The sequence below is a fragment of the Prionailurus viverrinus genome, chromosome A3 (assembly GCF_022837055.1).
Source record: "Prionailurus viverrinus isolate Anna chromosome A3, UM_Priviv_1.0, whole genome shotgun sequence".
Taxonomy (NCBI): domain Eukaryota; kingdom Metazoa; phylum Chordata; class Mammalia; order Carnivora; family Felidae; genus Prionailurus; species Prionailurus viverrinus.
In genome coordinates, this window is record NC_062563.1 from 30,764,088 (window position 1) to 30,789,879 (window position 25,792).

The 25,792-nt window shown below is 54.8% G+C and overlaps 1 protein-coding gene across 8 annotated transcripts in view; it reads left to right on the forward strand.

The window, feature by feature from the left end:
- Window positions 1-2,259: 2,259 nt before the first annotated feature.
- The window catches only part of SMOX (spermine oxidase), a 50,561-nt gene continuing 27,028 nt past the window's right edge, over window positions 2,260-25,792 (forward strand). For 2 of the 8 annotated variants that reach the window (XM_047853848.1, XM_047853847.1), the window contains exon 1: window positions 2,261-2,463. The gene's annotated coding sequence lies outside the window, so the exon portion shown is untranslated. Of the gene's footprint in view, window positions 2,464-8,344; window positions 8,582-25,792 lie in introns of those variants that run through there. The other 6 variants (XM_047853844.1, XM_047853846.1, XM_047853849.1 and 3 more) reach the window with 4 other exon arrangements.

Below are 25,792 nucleotides of genomic sequence, written 5' to 3' on the forward strand. Positions count from 1 at the left end.
TCTGTCACAGTCATCCTTACAGCCAGATGCCTCCAGGGCCGTCCTTGCTACCATCTTCCTGAACGGATTCTGGGTGACGCCTGTCTTCCCACATGCTCGCTTCCACATAATAATCTTCAGTGGTGCATCTGGTTGCAGGGCCTGGTTGCTGCCAGCACCCCAGCTGCAGAGAAGACTGGGAAGGAGCATTTTTGGTTTTGGAGAAGGGGGGGCAGGGTTCGTGCTCCTGGAAAGTTCCCTAAACACAGAAGGGTGTTCAAAAGGTACTGGCCATCCCTGAAATTTGGTGAAGGCTCCCAACGATGGCCTTTTTTTTTTTTTTTTTTTTTTATGTGAACTCTCTGTGTGTCTGGCACACAGCTGTGGGTCCATTCACCTTCTAATTGTAAACAGTGCCCTGACATCACCCTTCCTCACTCCGCATCCCTGTGGTTAGGATGGGACTGACTCCAGGGCTGGGCATGTGATTCAGGCCCAAACAATGATATGTGACCCAGCAGAGCCAACTTGGTGTAACCTTGGCTTTTTGCTGGGACAGCTGAAAGCAACAAGGACTTGAGCTGTGAGGTTGGTACTTACAGCTGCTGGCGGCCATCTTGCCACAGCAAGGAGCAGAGAAGAGAGATAAGGACAGGAAGACTAAGTCTTAGTAGTTTTCAAACCTCTTGGTGTGCAGATCTCAGACCATTGACGTCTTCTGTTATGTGAGCATATACATGTCCTATTCGCTTACACCAGGCCATTCTGAGTAGTTTTCTGTCATTTGTAATCTGTCAAGCCCACGTTAGCATTTTTATTGAATCCAATGACTCTTTGGAGTAGGTATTATTTATTAGTCCCATTTTATAGATGAGAAAACTGAAGCACAGGGAGGCCACACGGAGGCAGAGTTCAAACCCAGGAAATCTAATTCTGAGAGCCTACTCAAAAGCATTCTGCTTCCTTGGTGACAGGGAAGGATTCACTGAGGAAGGTGACATTAAACTCGAAGGGGATACAGGGGTTTGGGGCAGAAAGGCTTTCTGGGTGAAGGGACTAGCGTGGGCAATGACCAGGACTTTTCTACTGAGAAGAAACTTCACCTCAAATGCACCATGTCCTTGCCTCTTAACCAGTACGCTTAGTGGGTCCTTTTGCAGGGGAGCATCAAACCCCATTTCTGTAGGGTCACCTCTGCTCTCCTGGCCTCCACTCATGCGGACCTATGCTCTGCACTGGGACTGGCTGTGAGGTGTAGGTTAGATGTGGCACCCTCCTCACCCTGAAAGACAGTTCAGGGCAGGGGCCTGGCTTCTATCCAAGGCTTCCCCCCACCTTGGACTGCGTCTCTATCAGCTCCAGGAGGCCCTGGAGATGTTCACAGAATGAAATGGTCAGAGACCAAGTGACCTTCTCCATAAACGGGCACAAATGAAAACTCTACAAAGGACCAGAGCAGTGCTTGCAGAATCTCAAATGGCGAATAAACAAGTAATTTCCAAATAACTATGATTTTTTTAAAAAAGGAAAAGAAAAAGTGACCCTCACACCTATTTGCTTCGGTTTCACACCTATTTGCTTCGGTTTTTTTTTTTTTTAATTTTTTTTAATTTTTTTTTATTAAACCAAGGATGAGGCAGCGCGTCCCAGCGAAGGCTATTTTCTTACAGAGGCTATTTCCACGTAATGGGCTGCGAAGTGACAGGCTGTGGCGGTGTGAGTGCGCCCTGCGCCAACCCCCTACTGTCTAGGATTGGAGACTGAGGCGCGGAGGTCTCAGAGGCGGGGTAGAGGGTGGTGGCGGTGGCGGTGGCCGGGGAGGCAACGGGTGTTGGGGAGAAAATGAGGCGGCCCTTGGGGACGAACCCACTGACCCCAACTAAGATCCAGCGAAGGGTCTGTGGGAGTGAAGGCAGCTCCGGGAGGAGAGGGGCGCCCCTTCCCTCCAACTCTGCGGGTAAACTGAGGCCCGCGTCCTGGCTCTGCTGGTCGCCTGGCAGGCAGCCTGGACCCGAGTTACGCCCAGCATCGGGCCGGCAGGGCTGGGCCGGTTACTCTCCTTTTGGGGATAAGTGAGTACGTTTGGCGCCCAGCTAGAGACGAAGCGTTGGGCCAGGGGCGCCGGGGGCTTCGGGGGCGGGCCCCCGCCCCTCCTCCAGGGGGCCCGCGGCCCCCGCGGCCCCCGCGGCCCCCGCGGCCCCCGCCTCCCGGCTCCCTGGGGGCCGGGCTCGGGGAGGAGCTTCGCGCGTCCCCGCCCCGAGGCGGAGCAGGGGGCCGGGCCCCGGCGGACCTGGCGGGGTGGGCCGGGGACGCGAGGCGGAGCGGGGCCCCACGCAGGCCGCGGCGGCTGGCTCGGGCCCCTACGGTCCCGGCGGCGGCTGGAGGAGGAAGCCAGACGGCTGGAAGAAGAGGGGAGGAGGAGGAGGAGGCCGAGGCTGGAGCGCCGCTCGCCACAGACTCACTTCCCCGGCTCAGCAGGGAAAGGTACCGCGCGTCCGCCCCCCAGTCCCCCTGCTCCCCCTCCCCCCCGTCCCGAGCCCCCGGCCCTCGTTCACGCCCGCAGGGGCTGCGGCCGCCGCGGGAAGGTGAGGGGCTCCGAACGGCCCCGAAGGCTCCGGCGGTCCGGGGCTCCGGCGGCCAGAGCGGCGCTCGCGCGGGAGGGCTGGGGTGCGCGGCGGTGCCGGAGGCTCGCGGACAGCGGTGGGCGCCGCGCCCCCTCGCTCGCGCCGGGGGAAGCGGTGGTCCGGCCCGGGGCGGTGATCCCGGGGCGGGGGCTGCGCTGGCCAGGCCAGCGCGCGGGGGTGGAGGGCAGGCCGGACCCTCCCCGAGCTCCGTGCAGCAGGGGAGAGCCCCGGGCGCCCGGCGGGCGCGCTCGGTGGGCGCAGACAAAGCCTGGCGCGGGCGCCCCGCGGCGACTCGGGCGGTCCGGGGGGTGGGCGCTGGGGACAGAAGAGAAGGCGCCGGGGCGACGACCGGGACTCGGGGAGAGGCTGGGCCGCCCTCCCTCCGGCTGTCCGGGTGGTCTCGGGGGCGGGGAGCCGCTCTCTCCAGAGGGCCAAATAGGGAGCCAGGCTGGGAAAGGGGTAGGGTGTGTTGAGTGCTCACTTTGGGGGAGGGACTGAGGGAGGCCACTGCCTTGGGGGTTGGGCAGGTGAAGGGCCGGTGGACCCCCTCTGAGCTAGCGCTAGGAAGGGGCCAGAGCCTCGACGCGATAAGTGCAGTGGCTGGCACGAATGGTAAGATGTGCCCACAGGTTGTTTGCAGAACCTGCTGGTGGTGACACATCCGTGCCAGTCCGTGGGGGGCAACTTGGTGTTTGGAACAAGCCCCAGGGGTCGTTGGAGTGGGCACGAATGCAGGGTTGAGTAGGCGTGCATCGGAAAGTGTGGGCAGTGAAGGCCTCACGTTTGCCCCCCTTCCCTCTTGTGTGTGTGTGTGTGGGGGGGGGGGCAGGGAGAAAGCATTCCAGTTCCCGCCACACGCCCATGCCTCCACTTGGCTCCAAGGTGGTCTGCTCCCTGTCCCACACTCCGATTACTTCCCCTCTTTCCAGGGTTAGAAGTGGCTTCCTATCCCCCGATTCCCAACAGGATAAGAACATGCCTTAATACCCTCCACCCCTCACTTATCGCTCCTTTTTTGTGTTTGTTTTATTTTTTCCTTCATCCTTCATTCCCCCTCAGCTACAGATCTACTTCTTTACTTCTTTTCACAGCAGAACTTCTGCAAAGAGCTGTCTGCACTTGCTCCTCTGGAGCACATCCCTCGGGTCCTTCAGCTCACCTGACCCGGCTTGGTCCTACCACTTCACTGCAAACTGCCCCAGTCAAGGTCTCCAGTGATTCCCACGCCCCTGCAAGCAGGTCTTCCTTGACGACCTCCCCCCTCCCCCCCCCCCCCCCCCACCACACACACACCTTGGTCTTGTTGATCTCTCTTTCTAGAGTTAGTATCCTCTCTTGACTTCTGGTTTTCTTCCTCTCTCCCTGGCTAGCCCTTCCTTAGTTGTCTTTGGCGACAACTCCTTCATTCAGCTCTAAAGGTTGGGGGATCCCAGGGCTCTGTCCTCAGCCCCTCCGCTCTCCTGACTCCCCACTGTTTACCTATCCTCCAAGCCCTCATTCTTTCTTCTGATTTTTCAAATCAAGCATTACTTTACAAACACACTGATCTTAAATGTACATCACTTCTCTTATGATTTTAAGTAGCGGATTTTGTCACCAGCCGCAGCTTCTCTAGCTAGCCACCCATCTGATGGTTTAGGGTATCCTGGATGTCTCATAGGTATGCAAACTTCATATGGATGACACAGAACCCTGGCTGCACTCCCCAAATGTGACCTTCCTGGGCCTTCTCTAAGTAGCCCATAACCCACCTACCTTTAAAGGCAGGGCCAGATGGTACCAGCTCCTCCCTTTGCCCCCCTCCCCACATCCAGTGCAACAGCAAGTCCTTTTGACTCTTGCTGCAAAATCTATCTCAGGCTTGTTCTTCATGCTCTGACTTCACTGCTATGGCCCCAGGCCATTGCCCCAGGCCAAGCCACCTTTTGGGTCTTGCCCAGGTGCTGTAGTAGCTGCTACCTGCTTTCCCCCAAATTCCCACTTGCCCACCTCAAATCTATTTTAACAGAACAGCAAGAATGATTTAGAAAAATAGTGATTACATAATCACATTCCTTTAAAACCCTTGATAGCTCCCTACTGCCATTGGAATAAAATTTGAAAGATCAGACCCTCCATGATCTGGCCACTGCTGACCTCCTCCACCCTTATCCTGACCATTGTCCCCTTTGCGTTCTTCCTGATCGCCGCATCTGAATCACTTCTGCTCCTTGAACACCCTAAACTTTTTCCTTCTCTGGGCCTTTGCTTGTGTAGTTTCCTCTGCCTGGAATGTTCGTCCAGGGTTTTCTATTGGGCTGGCTCTGCTCCTTCTCATTGTCAGGTCTCAACTTAAATGTGCCTTCCCAGTCTTGGTAGAGGCCCCCTCCCCACTCCCCTGTAATTTGTCATAGCACCTGGTTTCTTTCCTTTCTTAATTATATTTATCACAGTCCATACTATTTGTTGCAGTTATCTGTTTACTTTGTCCGGCTTCTCAAGTGCCGGACCTTGACTGAATGGCCCATTGCTGTCTCTAGAGCATCCAACACAGTCCCTGGCTGACTCTCAGGAAATCTTGAGCCAGGTGGAAAGGTCAGGGCTGGGTTAGGGAGAAAGACGTGCGTATTGCGGTCAGTGCAGAAGCAGTGACCCCAAGGATTTTTGTGTTCTTTCCACAAAAGCAGTTGTATAAACTGCTGTAAAAATTGGAGAGGGCCAGTGGGATGTGAAGAAGGGACATGGGGAGGGTACAGGAGGCTTAAAAGCAGGCCTGTCTGCTTAGGGAAGATTGGACAGGTCTGGGGGGTGTAGAGTTGGTGTGGGTTGTGGTGGGTTGGGCATAAATGATTTCCTTTGCTCTCTTTGGTTGAAATCCAGGCTGGGTCCACAGAGGGCTGTGTGTGTGTGTGTGTGTGTGTGTGTGTGTGTGTGTGTGTGTGTTTTCTCTAAGTCAGGAGATGGGGGTGATCTGGGCGGACAGAGATTTATTTCAGGCCTATCCCTTGGGTGCCTGCTGGGTGCCCAGCCCTGGAGGACAGGAGTTGGAAGAAGAAGCTGGAGCTGAGCATCTTTCTATAGACCCTTGTCTCTCCACCCACAGCTCTCTTCTTTGCACAAAGGAGCCAGCCGAGAATTAAATTGTGTGGCTGGTGATCTCAGAATGGAGAGCTAAGAGCTAGAGGACCTCAGATCTGGGAGAGACCTGAATAGAAGGCCAAGGGACACTGTGAGGGGAACAATGGAATAGGGGCTAAGGGTTCAGATCTAAGGTCAGGCTGACATGCCTACGGAACGTCTTGAGCTGGAATAGGTGGGAGCAAGGAGAATATCCTGGGTGGGAAAAATCAAGCAGAGGCCAAGAGGCTGGGCCAGGGACCTGGTATACTCACTGGGTGCCACACAATGGCCTAAAGACCTTGCAAATATTAACTCCTTTACTCTTCTTAACAGCTCTAGAATGTAGGTCTCATGCCCATTTTACAGATGGGAAGACTGAGGCACAGTCCCATAACTCAGTAGTGACAGAGTGAGGATTTGAACCCAGGCAGCCTGGCTCCAGAATCTGTGCTGTAAACCACTCCACTGTGACAGTTCTCCCCTGCCACTCACATCCACACCAGCTGAAGTCTTCTTAACTAACAAGTGCTTTTGCCTGACTCCCAGAGGTGCCTGGCCTTGGAGGCTGGGGAGGTAGGAAAGAAGCCATACTCTGAAGGTAGAAGGGGTCCTCACTCAGAGTGGGCAGCTGAGGTCCTCTGCTTCATGCCCCCTTTTTTTTCTTCTAGAAAGGGCTCCAGGCCCAGGCCAAGTAGTTAGGCGTCATGCGTGTTGTGGTTTTGGGGTGCTGGGGAGGTCAAGTACTTCTGGTGCAAAAGCAGCTCTCTGCTCGGGATGCCATTAGAAGGTCACCCCTCTGGGTTTAGCATGGCCCTTTCCCCTCTTCATGTGCCTCTGGAGAGCTCACGAGGTCAGGAGGGGCTCTGCAGATAAACCGCCTGTTTTGGATTACTTTACGATGTTGTGAGGTGGAGCTTTGGACTTGGCCTTGGGGAGTGTGCGTGGAGGTTTGAGTAGGGCTGGGCTGAATGTGGGAGCAGAGCTGGGGGACCGGAGAAATGGGACTCGAATTCAGCTTAATCCACATCACTGTCGGTCTTGTCCTTACCTCTTTTTGTCTGTCTGTAAAATGGGATTGGCGAGACTTTTTCTTTGCTCCCTAGAGGTTGCAGAAGTTGGCAACTCCTGAGGTTGCATGCTTGAGTGGCTTCTTGCACACCCAGCATAAAGGAGTGAGGACTTCCCATGAGGTGCCAGCCCCGAGGAACTGGGCCAGGAAGGAGGGAGGCGGGCGGTGGGTGTGGCAGCCCTGTCCTTCGAGGCTTTCCTGTTTGGTCATGAGAACGCCTCTGGGCAGGTCACTTGGCTTCCCCAGGGTCTGGCTGGCCGGCCAAACAAGGGTTGCTGACCATACAGGGATGGAGTTTCTTGGCTCCAAATTCTGAGCCCCACAGTTTAAGGAATCTGCTCATCTATCTCAGCAGATCCTTCCAGTCCCCCAGGGAGAGAAGGAGGCAGAGTTGGTGGCATTCTTTTCATTTTGGGAAACTGCGGCACAGGGTAAGCACATGGCTGCTAGAAGTTCAGCAGGCCCATGGGTCTCGGGAGTGCCCCTTCTTTGGCAGGGAGACTCATCCACTGAGTTGATATGAAAGCTGGGGCTCAGCCTGACGCTGTCAGGCTGGAGCTGAGGGTGGACATTCCAGCTGGGTGCTGGACCCTCTTACCTGTGGTCAGCACCCTGTGCCCCAGCCTGGTGCACGGAGCCACTGGCTACACAGGACAAGAGCTCTCCTCTGCAGGAAATGAGTGAGCCACTCCAGATGTGATATAATGAGGTACTGTTCAGACCAGCTTCCTGGAGGAGGCAGTGCTTGTAGAGGGTCCCCAAGTCCTGGGCAGCGTTAGCCAACAGACGAGGGGATGACATTCCCAAGGGGCAGGGGGAGCCCATGCTTGGAGTACTGGGTTGAAGCCAGGTCAGGGAAGGTCTTAACTGCCAAGCTGCTGAGTCTAGACCTGATTCACTAGGCCCTGGGGAGCCATTGAAGGTTATAGGCCTCGGGTGCAATGACTTGATTAGACCAGTGGTCTATAAAAGTGCTTCTCAAACTCTAACATAGACATGGATCACATGGGCATCTCGTTAAAATGTAGGCTCTAATTCAGTAGGTCTGGGCCAGGGCCTGGGACTCTGCATCTCCCACACGCTCCTGGGTGGTGCAGACCTGGTCCATGGGCCATCTCTGTGTAGTGAGGGTTGAGACTGGGGACTCGGGGGCCGAAGCAGGTAGGTACAGGGACAGGTGCAGGTCAGGTGGGATCTAGAAGAGGTAAAGGGGACCATGCTGGCTCCTGTGGACTGTGTTGTGGGAGGTGAGGGGAGTATGTAGAGGGTGTGGGATGCAGGGGCCACTCTGCTGGGAGGTGGGGCTGGGTGAAGGGGCTCTGGGAGTCTGGGTCTCAGACCAGTGACAAAGGTCTGAGACCTTTGATTTTCAGAGCGCCTGACTGTGAGGAACTCTCAAGACCATGAAAAGTGTCTTAGGCGACTGCCCCAAGTCAGGGTGACACACAGCCGGGATACAGGGCATCTTATCTTTGCCCACAGCTGAGCCCGGCCCTGTGGGTAGCCAATCTGGGGTGAGCACTCTTCCTGCAGCCAGGGTGGGGCCGAGGAGACTGGGGAGACAGCTGACTCCAGCCCCAGACATGCCATCTTCTCCTAAAAGTGCCCAAAGTCACCCCAGCTACTAAGCTGTCACCCCCTGTGTGTACAGCATCCCTTTCCCTGGCCTGTGTGAGTCTTTGTAGAGGCCACCGATGGTTACGTGAGCCACTGTTGGGGTCTTATCCCACTTGGGCCACCTCCCCGCATACCTGGACGTGAGGAGGCCTGGATGCTTCTCTCTGCACTGCCCCTGACTGGGCCACTACAGGCAAGTGTCTGCTACCCTCTGAGGCCCTAGTTTTCTGTTAACTGAAGGACTTGGTCCCCTCTCTGGGGAGCAGGGGGGAGGGTGACAGGGTTTGCTGAGTGGGGAACCGCATCTTCTCAGAATGGCAGCTTAATGCATTTTAATTTTGGTTTAATATTAAAACTCAATAGTGATGATGGAGTAGATTAAGTAATTTGCCCAGAAGAACTGTCCAGCCTGCTTTAGGGATTTTCCGAGGCCCCTTGCTCTCTGGGCCCTACATAGCCTGGTGGGGTTGGGGTGGGGGGTGGTATCTGAGGGCCCCAGTCAGGTGAGGTCCCTCCAGATGCTGGCAGGAGTAGACAGTCACCTCATCCGGGGGAGGGTGGAAAGGAGAGACTGAGGGGCTCTCAGTCTGAGTTCCCCAAATGTCCCGTCGATGTCCTAAAAGGATACACTTCCCCCTCCCCCCGCCATGATCCCTGCCCGTGTGCCCTCTACTGTGCCAGGCTGTTCTGAAAGGTGGGAAGGGGCAGCATTTCACAAAGACTATTCTGAGAAACCTCAAGGGTTTGGGGACAGATAAGGGTAGAAACTGTCAAATTCATTCCATCAGCCTATGGGAGATTCAGAATGCATTTAGGAGAATTAAAGGTTCTGACAAGTCCTGCAGAAAAAGAAACCTTTTAGTGTTTTCTAAACTGATTTGACCATGAAAATTTTGGGGGGAGAAGGTGTCCTAATAATATGTTCCACTCACCAGGAAAACACCTGGTGGGCAAGAGCTGATGTGGAAAGATGTGGAAAGATGGGTGGGCCCAGAAGGATGGATGGGTAGCTCCCTGGGGGAAGTGGGCTTGGGGGATGGATACTATTTGGACAGTCAGTGGAAGACAAGGGCACTGCAGAGGGAGGATTGGTCTGAAGGCAACATGGGCCCAGAGTCAGCCCTGGGTTCTTGCAGCAACAGCTCTGCTTCACTTCACTGGGTGGTCGAGGAAGGGACCTGGGCGGACGTGTGTGGTGCCTAGGACACAGCGGTCGCCAGGCTGGGGTCTGTTTGATTCTGGGAGGACCATTCCCCTCCCCTTCCCCTGCCATCTCCTTGCCTAAGGTCTCCCAGCCTTTCACCTTGGAGAGGGGGTTTGTGATCTCTGGGCAAGAAGTCAAACTGCTCTGTGCCTCAGTGTCTTCATTTGGACCATGGGGATGACCTTACCTCCCTTGTAGGGCCATTGTGACACGCAAATACTGGTTGGCTGCTCTTTGTGTGATTGACATGGCTGTAGGCAGTGTCTCCAGGAGGGACCCAGGGAAGGGGACAGTTGCTGGGGACATGAACAGGCACAAAGGCCACTAGAGAGCCTGGTGGGGCTTAGGGTGGGGTCCTGATTAGACTGGAGGAGTAATCTGTAGAGGGTAGCAAGGACCTGCTTCCTGGAGGAGTGGCTGGCAGGGTGGGGAGATTTTGACCTAATGAGATTTCACAGGCCCTCCTCTGGGTGTGGGAGTCAGAAGACCCAGAGGGTGCATGTGGGAGACAGGGGCCCTGAGGGCAGGGGGAAGGTGTCAGGGACCTGCCTCCTGGGCCATCAGAGTCTTTGAGCAGGGCAGTGGTTGGATCAGAGCAGTGATTCAGGGGCGTCTGGGTGGCTCAGTCGGTTGAGCGTCCAACTTAGGCTCAGGTCATGATCTCGCTGTTTGTGAGTTCGAGCCCCGCGTTGGGCTCTGTGCTGACAGCTCGGAGCCTGGAGCCTGCTTTGGATTCTCTCTCTGTCTCTCTGCCCCTCCCCGACTCGCTCTCTGTCTCTCTCTCTCAAATATAAAACATAAATTAAAAAAAAACAAAACAATGATTCAGTGCGAAATATGGCATGGGTGTGCAGTGATGGTGGGGTGGCGGTGCGGGACCCCCTTCAAACGCACATATTGAGTTTCCTCACAGAATAGCTGTGCCCCTTCTTGGCCCAAAGCACAGGGAGGGCTGGGTTGCTTATGTGACCCTTATAGACCTTTGACCCTTTGACCCTTATCCTCAGATTCTCAGAGCTCTGAGTCACTTTTCCAAAAGGTTAAGAATCTCACCATGTCACCTTCCTGGAAGGGGTGTTGCACATGCCGAAGGGGGAAGGGGAGGGTCCCCTGTGCCCTTCCGCTCCCTCTCCCCTCCCTGGTGGCCGGTGGGGACCGTCACTGAGGCTACCCTGCCCTGCCCCTTGCCAAACCTCATTTCCTCCCTGGTGTGAGGATTCTTTGTTCAGTAGCTCAGGCGGAGGAGATGGGGTGTGGCCGCTCACAAGGTGACCCAGGAGAAGTTGCTGTAATGGCGCGCTGGGGCGGACAGGCTGATGCAGTGATGAAGCGCTCAGGGAGGCCCTGGCAGACGATGCTTCCTGCGCCTTCTTGCTGAGCCCAGCTCCAGGCCCTTGTCCTTCGGTGCCCCATCTCTTTCTTCCTCAAACAGGCAGGCACAAGGGTTTTTCCTGCTCTCTCTACATCAGAGGCTGAGAGGGACAGAAGCTGAAGAAAAGCATTCAGGTTCAGCCAGAGCAGGGTGGCCTGGCTGCGGGGGAGGGGAAGACCCCCGCCCCCCCATCTCCCCCACCCTCCTCGGTCCACATTCCTTTATCTTCTAGTTGCTTCTTGGGGGAGAATGTTAAGGAAGGTGTGATTTAAGACCAGGAGAAGAAGCACTTGGAAATGATTTATAAGTTATTAGGAAACAGAAGAAAGAACGTAGCCACCCTCTGCCAACTTTGTGCCAGGCCCTGGCAGACCCATAATTCCTGTCCTCTCCACATGGCTGCACCAGGCATGAGCTGTTGCCCCATTTGGAGCATGGAGATACTGGCAGTGCTGAATGGCATGACTGGGTCTCAAAGCCAAGGTTCTAGGACATCTGGTGTGATGTTCTTTCTTTACCTCACAGCCCCCACAGGGCCTGTCCCCAGACCTTCAACCATGCCTCTCTACCCACTGCCAGTTCTCCTCCAAGCCAGCCCAGCCCTCCAAACTCTAGACCCCAGGGAGGAGAGGCTGGTGGGTCCTTCTTTTGGACTGGCCAAAAATGATGAGACTTCAGGTCAGCTAGATTTTAGGGTGACTTGTGGGGCACCTGGGTGGCTCAGCTGGTTAAGTGGCTGTCTCTTGATTTCAACTCAGGTCATGATCCCATGGTTTGTGAGATCGAGCCCTCAGTCTGGCTCTGTGCTGATAGTGTGGAGCCTGCTTGGGATTCTCTCTCTCCCTCTCTCTACCCCTCCCCTTTCCCCCACCCAAAGTAAATAAACTTAAAAAAAAAAAAGATGATTCGGACAGGAGACACTTAGGATCACCAATGGGCAAACATCCTTGGGAAAGATTTTTAAACAAAGCTTTTAAATATTTTATTTTTATTTTTGAAAGAGAGAGAGAGAGAGAGAGAGAGACAAAGCATGAGTGGGGGAGGGGAAGAGAGCGAGGGAGACACAGGATCTGAAGCGGGAAGCGGGCTCCAGGCTCTGAGCTGTCGGCACAGAGCCCGATGCGGGGCTTGAACTCACAAACTGCATGATCGAGGCCTGAGCCGAAGTCTGCTCAACCAACTGAGCCACCCAGGCGCCCCTTTAAACGAGGCTTTTAAATGTTAAATACACGGATGACTTTTGATCTTCTTTATTTTAGAAAATCAAAAAAATCATACACAATTGATGCAAAACTTTTGAGTTAATCTGAAAATTTATCTCAGGAAAAGACAATGAAATCGACTCATCTCTTGGTTTTAAAACGTAAAGCCTGAGCATTAATATCTTACTAAGTGATTTTTGGAGCGCATTATGTTGGATGGCAGGTTATGGAAACTCTCGGAACCTCAGTTTCCTCCTCTGTGGGATGGACACGTTGGTGTGAGGATTAACTGATATATTCTACGTGAAGTGCTCAGCACTGTGTTCTGTATTTCACATGTGCTCAGCAAAAAATAGTGATAATGATGACAGAATTATAAGAACAGACATTTCTCGATTTCAAAAGCTGGTGAGTTATTAAGTCTGTCTTTGAACTCAACAAAAGGACTTGAAGAATATGTTTATTGTCCAAGCCCAGCGTCTTAACTCTGTAGGTGTTTTATGGATTAAATCATGGGCTCAGGGCCCACGTGTGCATTTTGAAATGAACACCACTGGCTTTTCAGACCCGGTTCCAGCTCTTGCTGGGGCGGGGGCGGGGGTGAGGGTGGGGGTCCTGCTTCAGGCTTGAACTTTATGGAGAGCCCTTTATTGGGCGATCCTGTGTTAGGACTCGTTAGAAGAGCACAGTGAAACCATTCTGAAGTTACCGGGAGGGGAATGTCTAGAGGGAAGTACGAGTTAGTTGCTCTTAGACTTTTCTATCGTGTAGGCAAAAGCAATTAGAACACCATTCCTGGACAGGGCCAGGTGTTTATGGAAGACAAAACCAAGGGCAAAGGGCTGTGGCCGGCTTAGCGTAGTGCCTGGCAAGCCTTAGGCCAAGCCTCACTGGGTAGAGAGGCTAGGGTGGCCGCAGCATACCCCACCAACACCTTGGCCTGGAGGCAGGTGGCCTCCCAGTGGCAGCCTAGGTTTTGGCAGGGCAGCTGGGCTGAGCCGCCAGGCTTGGGGATGCCTCCTGCCAGCCCCGAGTGCCTGGCACAATGTGTTCAGTGTCAGCCTGTGGGGAGGGTGAGATGGGAGTGCCAAGCTGAGGGCAGCCCTCGGGCCCGCTGTCCTGGGAGGCTGAGTGGGAGCCTGAGAACCCAGCAGGCAGTGGGCAGAAAGAGATGAGCTCAGTGTCATCAAGCCCTGCTCTGCCCCTCTCTCTCTCTCTGGGTGGCCTTCGTCCCATCTGGGAACCTTTGAGAGCCTGTTTCCTCATCTGTAAAATGGGCAGCAGCGTGTAGGATTAAATGATTCAGTGAATGGAAAGTCCCCAGCACGGGGCCTGGCACACCAAGGGCTCAGTAAAGAGAAGTTTGCTACGGAGTGTGTCTGGTGGCTGGGTTTCTCGAGGATGTTTTCCTTTTTCCCTTTTGTGATGGTATGTGTGCCACCTTCGCCTGTGATAAGCTGTGGTGAACGGGGAGGCCATAAGAGAGGGGGCCTTGCCGGAAAAGAGTTTACAGCGGAGGGGTATGGAATCAGTGCTAAGCATTTCACGGCCCCACAAACCCTGCCTGGGCTCGGCAAGCCTTGGGCAGCTCAGCCCTGCCACCGGGGCTGCCTCTTTGTGGGCGGGGTGTCCTGGGCTAGGCAGAGTGGGGACCCCGTGGTGGCTCAGGAGAGAGGATGGGCTCGCAGGAGACCTCCCTCCTCCCTGGGCTTGGAGCCGCAGCACAGACGGGCTTTGTGCAGTCACGAGGGGCCGGCCAGGGGGCACTGTGCCCGGGCTGAGTTTGTCTCACAGCCTCGGTTCTTGTCAGTGGTTTTGAAAGAGTCCGTGGAAAGTGCTGACTGGGCTGTCCTCCTTCACCCCAGACCCGAGGCTGCGGCTCCTGGCAGGGAGAGAGGAGAAGCCCCGCAGGGAAGCCACCTTGTCAGCCGCCCGCTCACGCCTCCCAGGCTTCAAGTTCAAGGGTCCCTCCGAGGAATGGGTGGATCTCTGCAAGGGGACACGAGCCCCGGTCAGGGGGCTGCTGCTCCGGGCTGCGATAGCCCCTGGGCCCTCCCCCTGCCTGAGAATCCCGCACCAAGTTCTTCAGCCTCAGTTTCTCACCCTTCCTCCCCACAGGCTTGTCGTGAAGGGGAGAGGCGACAGCTAGTTGACACGGAACTTGTCAGGATTGGCCGTGTCATGACTGGTCACCCAAGTCATCCTGCTCCTGCCCTCGCCCTCACCCCCACATCCTGTCATCCAGCAATCCCCAGGAGGTCACCGGAGCACTCTCATCCTCTGATCCCCCCTCCTGCCTGTCACTTCCTCTGCTCCAATGTCACCTTATCGGCCAGACTTCCCTGACCTCCCCACGCAGAGCAGCTGCGTCTCCCCTCACCCTGCTCTTCTTTTGTTTGGTGGAACTTGTCACCCTGACCTGTTAGATCCTCTGGGGGGTCGGGTGGCGGAGGCCTCTGGTCGTTGCTGTACCCTGAGTGCCGGCTGTAATGTTTGGCACTCACCAAACGCTTTTGTCGCCGTGGTTGTTTCCTACGGTTTCTTTGGGGGTAAAATAGACATCGCCTAAAATTTACCATCTTAACCAGTTTGTAAGGGCACAGTTTAGTGACATTAAGTGCATTCACAGTGTTGTGCTACTATCCCCACCACTGTCTGTCTCCAGGTTTTTTTTTTAATGTTTCAAAACTGAAACTAGTCCCATTAAACCCTAACTCCCCATCTCCCCCCTTTCCTGGCCCCTGGCGTCCTACTTGTGTCAATGGATTTGACCACCCTTAGTCCCTCATGTAAATGGAATCATGTAGTAATTGTCCTTTTTTTTTTTTAAGGTTTATTTATTTTTGAGAGAGAGACAGTGTGAGTGGAGGAGGCACAGAGAGAGAGGGAGAGAGTGAGAGAGAGAATCCCAAGCAGGCTCCGCACTATCGGCCTGGAGCCTGAAGAGGGGCTCGAACCCATAAACTGTGAGATGGTGACTTGGGTGGGAGTTGGAAGCTTAACCGACTGAGTTACCCAGGTGCCCAAGGTAATTGTCCTTTTGTGACTGGCTTATTTCACTTAACATAATGTCCTCAAGGTTCATCTATGCTGTAGCAGGTGTTAGAATGTCCCCCGCCCCCCCCCCCCCCCCCCCCCCCCGCTTTTTTTAGCGCTGAATAATACTCCATTGTATGCATATACTCCATTTTGTTTACCCATCTGTCCCTGGATGTTGGGTGGCTTCCCCCTTTTGGCTATTGTCAATAATACTTCAGTGGACATGAGTGTCCAAATATGTCTTCAAGACCCTGCTTTCAATTCTTTCACATATATACCCAGCAGTGGAATTGATGGATCACATGGTAACTTTATATTTAATTTTTAAAGGAACCAGCACACAGTTTTCCATGGCAACTACACTGTTTTACATTTCTACCTACAGCACACAAGGGTTCCAATCTTTCCACATCCTCACCATTTTATTTATTTATTTATTTTTATAGTAGCCGTCCTAATGGGTGTGAAGACAAAACATTTTTGAACGGATGAATGAATGAATGAATGAATGAATGAAAAGTCTGTCCCTTGCTTCCTCCCGCCCCTGTTTTCACCCCTCCCCTCCCTGGGCCTCATTTTCTCTCGTACCTTGTTCATGCATCTCCAGTGTCTTCCCCACTGGCTACACCCTAGGCCTGGAACATGCCCCCCTGCTTTAAGATGCAGCTAAGGCTTCCTCCCCATCCTCACCCCTGCTCCATGTCCTGGGCATCTCACCGGGACATCTCACTGCTCTGCACCCTGCACTGTGCTGGGTCTGCAATGCCTGTATTGTTTGCTGAGCGCGAGCGTGACCATCCTGCCTCTTTCTCTGGAGGGTTGGGATGCTGCCTGTGGAGTCTTGTGCCCTCTGGGGTGTTGGGGCCACCCTGCCCCTTCTCCTTGGTGCCCCCACGGGGGCAAGCTTTCGTGTGTGGCCAACTCACCTGGGGAAGCTCAGGGGCGCCCATCATGCCTGCAGAGTGGCTTAGGTGGTGGCGGCTGCAGCTCAGAGGAAGGTCAGGTGAATGCGGCCACGTGGGGCCAGCAGCTTGGAGGAGGAGCCCTGGAGGGAGGGAAAAGCGGTGTTGAGAGTTGATCTTGTAAGCAGTCTCTCCGAGCCTTTGCCGTTGTGCTGCTGGAGCTCCTTTCTCAGGTCTCCCCTGGAAATCCTCTCTGACTCCTTTCCCTGCCCCCGTTAGGTGCCTGGCCCATGTTCTCCTGCATTCACCATCCCAGCTGTTATCACATCTTCAGCATCACGGCTGTTATCACATCATGTACGTTCTCTCTTTAATCCATTGCTGTGTTCTCCCCAGGGACTAATGCAGTGCCAGGCAGGGCTGTATCTTGGGGGAGAGAAAACATCTAAATCTCTCTGAAGACTTCTGATTGGAGAGCTTAGGACTCATGAGAAAGCAGAACAGATATGAGGGCAACTACTGTTCCACAGATGGAAATCGAGTCTTCCCCAGGATCACCGAGAGCTAGACTCTGTCCTGTACGCCCCCGCCCCAAGAGTCTGATTTAGATGACCCAGCATGGGGGCTGGGGATTTGTCATTTGTGAAAATCTCCAGGTGAGTGTGAATCCCTGGTTAGGTAGGAGTGCCTGTCTCGTGGGCTTGTAAATTGTGGGGCCTGGGCCACCTTGTCTTTTTACTCCGCCACAGCCCTGAATTTCAGAAACAAGGGAGCTGGGCTCCAGAGTAGAATGGGGAGTTTGCCTGGGGGTCTCTCCCTCGGGGGTCTCTGGGGAGACAGAATTGCTGACTGTAGTTAGTTACCTATTGCTGTAACAAACAACCCCCAAATGTAGTAGCTTAAAACAGTAATCAACATTCATCATCCTCAGAGTTTCTGTGGGTCAGGAATTTGGGAGCAGTTTAGGTGGGTGTTTCTGGCTCGAGGTCCCTCAGGAGGTGCAATCAAGATGTCGGTTGGGGCCACACTCATCCGAAGGCTTGCCTGGGCTGGAGGATCTGCTTCCTGGTGGTTCACTCACAGCTTGGCAAGATGGTTTGGCTGGTGGTAGGACTCTTGCCTCCTGGGCCTCTTGATAGGATTTCTGGAGTGTCATCACAAGGTGGTGACTGGCTTTCCTTTGATTAAGCAGTCCAAGAGAGCACGTGGACGCAACAGCATGTTTTCTGACCCAGTTTCAGAAATCATGCTCTGTCTCTTCTATGATATCCTATTGGTTACACAGCTCAGCTTGGGAGGGGACTACATTAGGGCACAAGTACTGGAGACAAAGGTCATCGAGGGCCATCATGGAGGCTGGTGACCACATGGGTGGTCATTTCGTTGTACCTACAGCCTCATAGGTCTTGCCTGGGAGGTCCAAGCACCGCCAGGAAGTGGGATGGCCTTCTCTCCTAATCTTCGTTCCTCCCCTGTCATCAGACCATGGCAGTTATCACCGTGGGCTAGGGTGGTTCTCTTTGAGGCCTAGAGGTCTTGCTCTGGAGTCATCCTTCAGGAAGGTCTGAGACTTTTCTACTGGCTCAACATCCCCGCCACATTTGGTCTCCTGGCCCAGGCCTCCCTTGGTGACCCTGATTAGTATGCACTTGGGCCTGTAGGAAAACAAATATAAAAACGATTGCTGCTACATGCCTGGTTCTGGGCTAAGTATTTTGCATTGTCGCACTCAACCCTGTGAGGCAGGCACTCTTTTTTTTTTTTTAAATGTTTATTTATTGTTGATACAACACAAGCAGGGGAGGGGCAGAGAGAGGGGGACAGAAGATCCAAAGTGGTCTCTGTGCTAACAGGCTGACAGCAGCAAGCCCGATGCAGGGCTGGAACTCACAAACCGCGAGATCATGACCTAAGGTGAAGTCGGATGCTCCACTGACTGAGCTACCCAGGTGTCCTGAAGCAGGCACTCTCTATCCTCATTGGGTTAGGTCACTCATCTAATAAGTCACAAAGATTCAAACCATTGGTACTAAAAAACAAGTGATCTGATCCCAGGGAGAACCTATATGCAAACCATGATGCTAGAACATGTTCTCAAAAGAGGGGACTATTTACTAAGCTAGGTCATCAAGTGAACCATAGGAAAGTGTGTTTTTGTGATTGTGATTGTGATTGTGTGTGTGTGTGTGTGAGAGAGAGAGAGAGAGAGAGAGGGGAGGAAGGAAAGTAGGGGAGAGAGAGGAAGTAGGGGAAGGGAAGGGGGGAGGGAGGGAGGGAGGGAGGAAGGGAGGGGGGGTAAGTGTTTCTTCCTGGGGTTCCCCAAGGGCCATAGTGATTTGGGTGCCTCAGAACAGGGCTGGTGCCTTGTTCTTGAGGCTAATTTTCTCTCAAGTTCAGCCCTTGTAGGAGAACTTCCTCCCAGAGGAGTGTCTCTGTGAGCACCATCTCCCTTCAGGCCCACTCTGCCCACAGCCTGCTCTGCTCACCAAGGGCAGCCCCGCACCAGCGTGGTCCCTAGGACAGCGATCAGTTCTGTGGTCTCTTACACATGTGTGCTTGATGACTTCCTGGGGGGGGACTCAGAGTTTGGGTGTCAGGTCCTGCTCGGAGGGAGGAAATCTAGGCCTTGGGGTCTTATCCTGAGGGCTGCTGAAGCGAGCCAGAATGAGACCTGTGCCTTTAGGACTTTGCTGGGGGACCCTGGAAGCTGGCCAATAGGGTCTGGGGTCCGGGCTAGCCTCACTCCGGGCAAGGGTGATTAGTCCCATTTTATTATTCCCATTTTACAGATGGGAAAAGTGAGGCTCAAGTGCTAATGGACTCTCCCAAGGCCTCACTGGTTGGGGGCAGAGGCGGCTGTCTGGGTAATTTCATCTTCTCCAGGAGCATCTAGGAGTCCACAGTCCACATCTCAGACCCCTGACCTCTCCTTGGGCCGAGGAGGCACGGGGTTTGCTTGCACCTGAAAGTTCTGGGATCTGAGGGGAAGAAGATGGGCCCTGCTGGCACAGAGCTGGCTGCCCCCCTGGCCAGAGAGGATGTTTGCCTGCGGTCACGCACAAAAATGGGAACCCAGGGCATGGGGGATGAGGAGCGGGGGTCGGAGGTGGAAGCTGAGCCGGTCGGGCTGGCCCAGATTTGGAGAGGTTCATGGCCGAGTGTTTAGAAGTGGTCATGACTGGCCCCTGACCTGATCTACGATCAGAGTGTGAGCCACTCACTTACTTGTGCTCAGGGTGAGATCTCTAGGGTGGAGTGTGGGACAAAGCTGTTTCAGTGTGACTGTGGGGGCAGGAATGTGGTCTGGGGCTCCGCCCTGGCCCATCTCTACCTGTTTCCCTCTGGCTACACAGTCGTGGAGGTGGAGGCTGCCGGCTGAGCGTTAGGCCCATCAGAAACACTCTACCCTTTCTCTGGCTTCCTTCCATGCTTGCTTCCCCTCTTCCACCCCCAGCGAGGCTTCTAGCCTGGGCTGGGTTATCTCCAAGGCCTGTCTCTGTAGGCGGCTATAAACTGGGGTCCTGGAACCATCCTCCTGGGTCCAGGGAGCATCAAGGGAGGTAGGGGTGGGGACACAGAGCTCACCTTTCCAGGAATGCCTCTCCCTCCTGCCCGCCAGTGCCTGTGTGGGCTGTACCATTGGCTCTGTCCCCCCATACACCAAGTCAAGGGCTGCCTCTCTCCATGCAGGATGCAGTATAGGCTTCCCGCTTCTCTTCTGAAAAGGCTTACAAAGACTTTTAAAGTTGCGCTTTTAGGGACTTGACTTTATGCATCTAGTTGTGAGGAGGAGATGTGGGTAACAAAGACATTGTGCTGGGAGAGAAGTCTGAGTGCCAGGACGGAAGATGGGGCCCCCAGAGCCCCTTGCCCACGTGGGCCTGTGGCAGCCAGAGAACATTGCTGGTGGGTGGGCTCTGTGGAATGAGGCTCCCACGTCTTCCCTTTTATGAGCTTGGGATTGCCTAATGACCATTGTGTCTGATACCCGACCCTCCAGAACTGGGTAGGATGTAGGCTGACTCAGAGTTGGGGCCAGTCAAACACAGGCTGTCCATGCACTCTGATTGATGTCAGGGTTAAGGTCTGGTCTGATACTAGGGTTGCAGCCATAGGCTGAGGCCTGGGTCTGAGCTCAGATGCTGGCTGGGGTTCTTCTATAAGTGAGATGGAGTCCTGGGTCCCAGGCGAAGCCACTGTACTGGTTTCTTCAGGGGTCTTCTTCCCTCTCCTGCTGTCTCAGAGGTGGCCCTGCTAGGTGCTGTCTCATTTACTCCTCCCAGCTGTCCTACCAGGTAGAGGTCCCTATGCCCATTTTACAGATGGGAAAGCTGGAAGACTAAAGGAGGCCATTAAGCATCAGATGGGGCTTAAACCAGTGTGTCCAGGAGGTGGGGTACAGATGCTGTGTCTTTGGGCTAAGTTCAGAGGTGTTGGCCGGGTGGGACCCAGAGAAGGGAACCCACTAGTCCAGGTCACCTGGTAAGGAAAAGACTGAGCCGGGGTCTGGGCTCCCAGGCTGCCCTTGCCCTGTCCCCATGCTTATGCCCTCTCACTGCCCACCCTCATGCCCCTGTGGCTGGCCAGGCTTGGCCCAGCAGCCCAGCCTCTTTCACTTCCTGGCTGGCTGGCCAGGGCGAGGAGGGCTGGGGAGGGTCTGGTGGGGAGGAGTTCGGGGCCCAGCCCCTCCCTGGGGTTGAGGAGTGGGAGGGGCCTCACATGCAGACACAGAGCCCCTTTGTCTCCGAGGCTGTGCAAAGCAGCTGGTCTGGGATTTCTGGGCATTTTTTACATTTGAAGAATAATTGCATTGTCTGGGGGGCCCAGGAGAATCCAAATCCCTCCCCAGACCTGCCAGGCAGTCCAAAGAGATTCCCCTGGGCCAGCCCCCCAGCTTCCCTGCCCCTCCCTCCCATCTGTTAGAAGCCTGAAGCAGAGAGGGGTCCCTCCAGGGAAACTGAGGTAGGGCTGCTGCCCTTGGGCACTAGTAGTATCTGTTCAGAGGAAAGGATTGTAAGTCCCCAAAGTTGGTTGGGGGAGGGTGCATATGGCCCCCAGAGCCCTGGGTAGGGCTCCTGTGAGGAAGCATGGGGCTTGGAGGTGGGAAGTGGAGCACTTCAGCTGGAGGAGTCTGGATCCTAAAGGGTGAGGTGAGGTGAGCTGGGTGGGCTAGCTGCCTTGGCCATCTTCTTGTCCTCTAGGAAATGGGTCTCTCAGAATGAGGTGACCTTGAGAAAAAGACAGGCAGACACATTTGAGAGTAGTCGCCTGTGTTTAATTTTTTTTTTTGTAACATTTTTTTTTCCCATTTTTGAGACACAGAGAGAGACAGAGTGCTAGCGGGGGAGGGACAGAGATCTGAAGACACAGAATCCGAAGCAGGCTCCAGGCTCTGAGCTGTCAGCTCAGAGCCCGATGCGGGGCTCAAACCGAGAAACCGTGAGATCATGACCTGAGCTGAAGTCAGACACTTAATCGACTGAGCCACCCAGGCGCCCCAAGAGTAGGCTGTGTTTAGAGGGGAGCCAAGGATGGGTAGAGTTTTTTTGTTTCTTGTGAAGGCTGACTTGGGGAGGGGGTGGGGCACCTGGGAAGTTGGCCCTTTGTGGCAGCCGGTTTTTTGTTATAGTGGCTGCTGTTGGGGAGGGAAGTGACCTGCCGATTGAAGAGAGCTGAAGTGTACTCCAGCCTGAGGCGGAAGGGGCGCCCTGCAGTGAACTGGGCTACTGACCCTTCCTCGCAGTTCACTCCCAGGGCTTGGGGGGGGGGGGGGGCGGGGAGTCACCCAGTGTAGCCTGGGACCACGCCCTGCTCCGTGACTGTGGGGTTGCAACCTCATTACGGAATAACAGACAATAGAATTTCTTGGGGTGAGATGTCCATGCTTGGGGAACGGAAGAAGGACGGGGGTGGGGACGTGGGGGATCACTGCAGAGCCCAGCCAGTGGAAGGAACTCCCCTTTCCAGGGTGCTTCAAGAAAGGTCAGTGGGAGCAGACCTTGCTGGTGGGTCCAACAACATACAGCCGTGCAGTCACACAGCTGCATAACCACTACTCCGTACAAGGGTGTGCGTGTCAAGAGAATCCAGAGCTGGCTTCTGTGACATGTGTGAGGGAGGGATATTTCCTATGAGGCCTTCATGTGGGCAGTGCCGGGGATCCCAAGACTTTAGTGAAGTTGGGGTGTGTGTGTGTGTGTGTGTGTATGTTTGGGGGCATCTGAGTGAGAATTGAAGCCAGAAAGGTCAGCTGAGTCCAGAGGGCAAAGGGCCGATATGCCGAGGCCTTCCCTATGCCTGGTACACGGTTAGCTCAGTGAATTGCTGGGTTACGTTCCTGGTCTATGAGAGGCCTGGGCGTGACTTGGGGCAGGCCCAGCAATTCTCTAGGGGTACAGTTCAGATGGAGGAGGCAGGGACGTGTGGGGGGAAATTGAGGGGAGAGGCGATAGTGATTCTGGGGGGTTGACATGGCTTGATCTGATGGATAAGGGCAGGTCTTCCTCTGAGGATGCATTCAGCTTTGAGCGTTGGGACCGCTTGGCAGTCCTGTGGTTTTAATCATGATGGGGAAGCACAGAAGATGCCTGGTGCCCCCTGCTCAGTACTGGGCATTTCCAAGAGGGGGTCAGCAGTCGGAGGCCAGGACTAAAGTACGTCTCTGGTATTTGGCAATTGGAGGTGCTTCTTGGAGGGTAAATTTGAGGGTGATGATGCAACTGGTGGGGATGTTGAGAGAAGGTGGGGTGGGAAAGTGGCAACGCCAACGCCCATTTCTGTCGCCTCGCTTTCTCGTCTTCATCCTTTCTTGGGTGACCCTGCCAAAGGGATGGGGCCTTTCTTCCCTCTTTTCCTCTCTTCTGCTGCTGCCTTCTTTCCAGACTGGCTTCTTGGGCAGGTTCAGTCAGGGCAGTGGGCAGCAGGGGGAGGTGTTGGCTGGCGGGCCAGAGCAGAGGTTCGGGGGGAGGCAGTGGGGTATCTAGAGTAGGGGTGGGATACTCATGCCATGGCTGGCCTGATTTCTTGAAGCTACCAGGCTTGGCCTCTTTGGGCACATGGGAGCCCCAGGCTCCCACCCTCATTTTTCCATGGAAGCAGGAGCAAGAAGACAAGTGTCCGTTGCCCTGTGCCTCCCTCCTCCCCCTCCCCCTCCCTATCCCCCCCCCCCCCTCCTCCTCCCTGCCTGGCTGAGCCAGCACTTTTTTCTTCTCTCCTTTATCTGCTCAAAAAGTACAGGGTGTTCTGTTTCTCCTGTGCATACAGATCAAGGAGCGGATGTTATTTATTTATTTATTTCCCAAAGGCGAGAGAAGGACAGGCAGGCACGGAGGAGCATGAACTGATTCTTCTTCCTCAATAAGCCGGTTTCTCATAAAATAAAAAAAAAAAAAAAAAAAGCTGAAAGGAAAAGATGCCACAAATCAACAGAAAACAAGTTCCTTCTCACCCTCTCCTCTCCACCCTGGCTGGAGATAACAGCACTGGAAGGCCCAGTTCAGCGTTTCGCTGAGGGCCTGGCACGGAGTAGGCGTTCCTACACATGATTTTTCTGTCCCTTTCAGTTTGGACTCCAGGGTGTGTTGGCTCCGTGTGTCCATATGGGGGGCCGTGGGGCAGCTTTCTCAGCTCTCTGCCTTCTGTGGGCCCTGTGTAAGGCTTCTCTGACCCGTGGAAGGAACTGGCCTGTGGGATTCCTTTGAGGGGGGGGGGGGGAGGAGGTCATGGGTGCAGGTGACCCATATGGCCCTTGCTCATTACCTACTTTCACCCCTGTGCTGAGTGCAAGGTCTCTGATACATTGGGAACTCAGGGTCCTTTCTGTGTTCATCTTAAAGGCAACTGCCCACCTGCGTTCCCCACGGGGCATTTCTGAACCCCCGTCCCAAGGCTCTCTGCTCAGAATTTAGTTATAGAACTTTACAAATGATTTTCACACTTGAGGCTCTTGAAAATATTGTCTGTCTTGCCACATCCGCATAAGGCCTTATTCGACTGTCACAACAATGTAGTGAGGACCAGCTGGCCACTTCTGAGGGTAGCCAGAAGTTCAGGTAGGCGGCTGGGGAGGCGCTGCGCCCCAAGTATCCTTTCCCCATAGCTTCCAGCTTCACTAGACCCCGGTTTCCAGACGGGGTGCCCCACGGGAACTAGGGGTTTTGTGAGGAGACTTCAGAGGGGAGTGGGTCCCTCCCAGTTTTATCCCAGTCACACCTGGAGCCCACAGGAAATTTTCAAGAAGGGGTTGCACCAGTCAGGTTTGAGAACTGCGGCGGTCCCCCCCCCTCCTTTACTGTATAAGCAAGGCGGTTTTGGAGGGTGGCCCCGGCCGGAGAGGGGGGGGGCGGTGCTGATGGAGCCAGGACACCAGCACGCCGGCAGCGGCCCCCCAGTCCTGGGGGTGAGGCACGCGGGCGGGGCGGGCGGCAGCGCCACGTCGCATCGGGGGGTGCCTGGCAGGTGGCGTCAGCGGCAGCGGCAGCTCCGAGCACCCAGTGTGTTTACCAACGTGACGCCACCCCGCGTCGTCTCGGCGACCCTTCCTCCCGCTGGCAGCCCTGGCAGCCGGGTGCCGGCAGCCACACCCTCCCCTCTAAATTTAGTCCACCGGAAGGAGAACCTGGGGGCGGGGAGGGTGGCAGGGCGCAGGGAGGAAAGGACCCAGGCCGCCCAACCCCGTGCTCCCAGACGCCCAAAGGAACCTCGCTGGAGGGACCGGGAAAGGATAGGAGAGGGAACGGAGCTGCAGGGAGGAGGAAAGGCGGAGCCGCACCGCGTTCTCCTGGAAGGGGGCGGGGAGCCCAGGCCTCCAGCGGAGACTCGGCCTCGGAGGGCTCTGGGCCGCGGGCGCCACCTTCCGGCCGTCTAGGGAACTGCCCGGGCACCCAGGCGGTCGGCCTGGGTCTGGGGGTTTGCCTGGAATTTGGGGGCGGGAGTGGGGGGACAGGCCCGTCCAAGCCCAGGTGCCCAGGTATGGCGTCTGCCGGCGGAGTGGGTGGCGGGAGGCATGAGGAACAGCCCCAGCGTATTTAGAAAAAGACCCTTTTGCTAAGCCTATGATAAAGAGATGTTGGGGGGCGCCATTCAAGGTGGGGGAAGCTTTAATGATCAGACCAGATGTAAGAAGTCAGTATGTAGCTCGCTCCCTCCTTCCTTCCTTCTTCCTTCCTTCCTCTCCCTCCCTGCCTCCCTCCCTCCCTTTTTCTCTTCTTCTCTCCCTCTCTTTATCTCTCATTCTCTTTCCTTCCTCCCTCCCTCTTTCTTTATCTTTCTTTCTCTCTCTTGTCTCTTTCTCTTTCCTCCCTCCTTCTTTCTCTCTTTCTTCCCTCCCTTTCTTTTTTTCTCTTTCTCTCTGTCTCTTTCCTTCCTCTTTCTTTCTCTCTGTTTCTTTCTCTCTCATCTCTTTCTCTCTCCTTCCTCCCTCTCTCCCTCCCTTTTCCCCTTCCTTTCTTTCCTCCTTCTCTCTGTTCCTCCCTCTTTCTCTTTTTCTTTCTTTTCTCTGTCTCTTTTTCTTCTTGTCTCTTACTCTCTCCTTCCTTCTACCCTCCCTTCCTCCCTCCCACTCTTTCTTTCTTTCTCTCTCTTTCCTCCCTCCCTCCCTTCCTTTCTTCCTTTTTTTCTTCTTCTCTCTCTCTCTTTCCTTCCTTCCTTCCTTCCTTCCTTCCTTCCTTCCTTCCTTCTTCTCTTC